General features: G+C 53.6%; 1 protein-coding gene across 1 annotated transcript in view; it reads right to left on the reverse strand.

Moving 5' to 3' along the window:
• Positions 1 to 2188, reverse strand: part of LOC140479529 (probable voltage-dependent R-type calcium channel subunit alpha-1E) — a 1102593-nt gene extending 1100405 nt beyond the window's left edge. Inside the window, exon 1 of the mRNA XM_072573344.1 lies at positions 2130 to 2188. The gene's annotated coding sequence lies outside the window, so the exon portion shown is untranslated. The remainder of the gene's footprint in view (positions 1 to 2129) is intronic.
• Positions 2189 to 2623: the final 435 nt, after the last annotated feature.

Consider the following 2623-nt stretch of genomic DNA (forward strand, 5'->3'; position numbering starts at 1 on the left):
CATTGAGAGTCAGGGTGTGTGTGTGGGACCCCGTACCCCAGTGAGAGTTAGTGTGTGTGTGTGTGGGACCCTGTACCCCAGTGAGAGTCAGTGTGTGTGTGGGACCCTGTACCCCAGTGAGAGTCAGTGTGTGTGTGGGACCCTGTACCCCAGTGAGAGTCAGTGTGTGTGTGGGACCCTGTACCCCAGTGAGAGTCAGTGTGTGTGTGGGACCCTGTACCCCAGTGAGAGTTAGTGTGTGTGTGTGTGGGACCCTGTACCCCAGTGAGAGTCAGTGTGTGTGTGTTGGACCCCGTACCCCAGTGAGAGTCAGGGTGTGTGTGTGGGACCCCGTACCCCAGTGAGAGTTAGTGTGTGTGTGTGTGGGACCCCGTACCCCAGTGAGAGACAATGTGTGTGTGGGACCCTGTACCCCAGTGAGAGACAGTGTGTGTGTGGGATCCCGTACCCCAGTGAGAGACAGTGTGTGTGTGGGACCCCGTACCCCAGTGAGAGACAGTGTGTGTGTGGGACCCCGTACCCCAGTGAGAGACAGTGTGTGTGTGGGACCCCGTACCCCAGTGAGAGACAGTGTGTGTGTGGGACCCCGTACCCCAGTGAGAGACAGTGTGTGTGTGGGACCCCGTACCCCAGTGAGAGACAGTGTATGTGTGGGACCCCGTACCCCATTGAGAGAGTGTGTGTGTGGGACTCCATACCCCAGTGAGAGACAGTGTGTGTGTGGGACCCTATACCCCAGTGAGAGACAGTGTGTGTGTGGGACCCTGTACCCCAGTGAGAGTCAGGGTGTGTGTGTGGGACCCCATACCCCAGTGAGAGACAGAGTGTGTGTGTGGGACCCCGTACCCCAGTGAGAATCAGTGTGTGTGTGTGTGTATATGTCGGGGGTGGGGGGAGGAGGACCCCATACCCCAGTGAGAGACAGAGTGTGTGTGTGGGACCCCATACCCCAGTGAGAGACAGAGTGTGTGTGTGGGACCCCGTACCCCAGTGAGAATCAGTGTGTGTGTGTGTGTATATGTCGGGGGTGGGGGGAGGAGGACCCCATACCCCAGTGAGAGTCAGTGTGTGTGTGGGACCCCGTACCCCATTGAGAGTCAGTGTGTGTGTGGGACCCCGTACCCCAGTGAGAGTCAGTGTGTGTGTGTGGGACCCTGTACCCCAGTGAGAGTCAGGGTGTGTGTGTGGGATCCCATACCCCAGTGAGAGACAGAGTGTGTGTGTGGGACCCCGTACCCCAGTGAGAATCAGTGTGTGTGTGTGTGTATATGTCGGGGGTGGGGGGAGGAGGACCCCATACCCCAGTGAGAGTCAGTGTGTGTGTGTGTGTGACCCCATACCCCAGTGAGGGTCACTGCATTCATTCCAATGAGACCGAGGGGGTGTCTTTTTAAACATCGCTCAGGAAGACTCTTGGGAAGACAGTACAGCTTTCAATAACGCCAGCCTACAGTCGGAGCTGGGAATTCTCTCTCACACACCTGTTACACAGCAGAAAACACCTCTCGCTGAGCCCAATGGGAAACTACCCTTTTGCAGTGTGCTGTGTCCTACCTCAGATAACAACATGAAGTCTCCAGTGAAGGCAGCGCTGTGTCGTTCAGGTCGGTGCAGTTCAGCACTGTCTCTGCTGTCCGTTTTGGAGCAGGGGTGACAAAGAATATGTCGAGCTTAGAGCCTCTACCCCTGTGTGTGTGTGTGCTGCAGACGGACTGAGCTTTCTGTGACTTGTTTCACTGAAACGCTGCTGATTTCTCCAGCTCCCTGGCCTCACTGGATCCTCACTGAAGTCAGAGTGAGTGCAACTTGTTGCAGACGGGGGCAAGTCTGGCAGTTTGACACTTTGGTGCGATCTACCAACATCACCTCAAAGACTCGGGGTCTGGGTGATGTTCACAAGGAATGGCGAGCCAGCGCGGGGGGAAACATTCATTCCCAGTGAGTGTTACTCCTCAAGTGTTCGTCAGTATCGAACAGACTGAGACACAAGCAGCCCGCTTCCCCGGCTCTCCTTTTGTAACTGCTTGTCTCTCAGAAAGACCAGCAGTAAAGCCAGAAAGCTTCTAATCTCACTCCCTCGCAAGCGCCCAGTCAGTGACAAATGCATCGAATGCAACAAAAACACTTACCTCAGATCCTGGTGTCAACGCCTGTCGCCCTGTGAAATGAGCTTTCTTGGAGAGGGAGAGACAGACAGAGTGAGGGACTTGCTCTCAATCACTGGTAGAACAGAGAAGCACCCAGAGGGGGCAGTGAACAACAAGTTGAGCACAACCATTCTCGTCCTTCAGCAATCAGTGTCATAACTCGACCACTCTCTCCCTTTCATACACGTTTATACCCTCATCCAGTCACGCACATATATGTATTTGCACAGACACACACAAATACAAACAAATACACACGGGCGTGCACATGCACACACATTTACATATGCAATGTATCGAGTCTTTTCACAGCGTAGCTTCACACACAGACCCATACACAAACACATGTTTCACACAGGTTAAAGCAAACACACAATACAGACACAAATATACATTTAACACTGACACATGCTTAACACAGACAAATGCAAACACGCATTCAGCACATATAAACGTGCATTTAACACACAGTCATA

This window comes from Chiloscyllium punctatum, chromosome 7 (genome assembly GCF_047496795.1).
Source record: "Chiloscyllium punctatum isolate Juve2018m chromosome 7, sChiPun1.3, whole genome shotgun sequence".
Taxonomy (NCBI): Eukaryota; Metazoa; Chordata; class Chondrichthyes; order Orectolobiformes; family Hemiscylliidae; genus Chiloscyllium; species Chiloscyllium punctatum.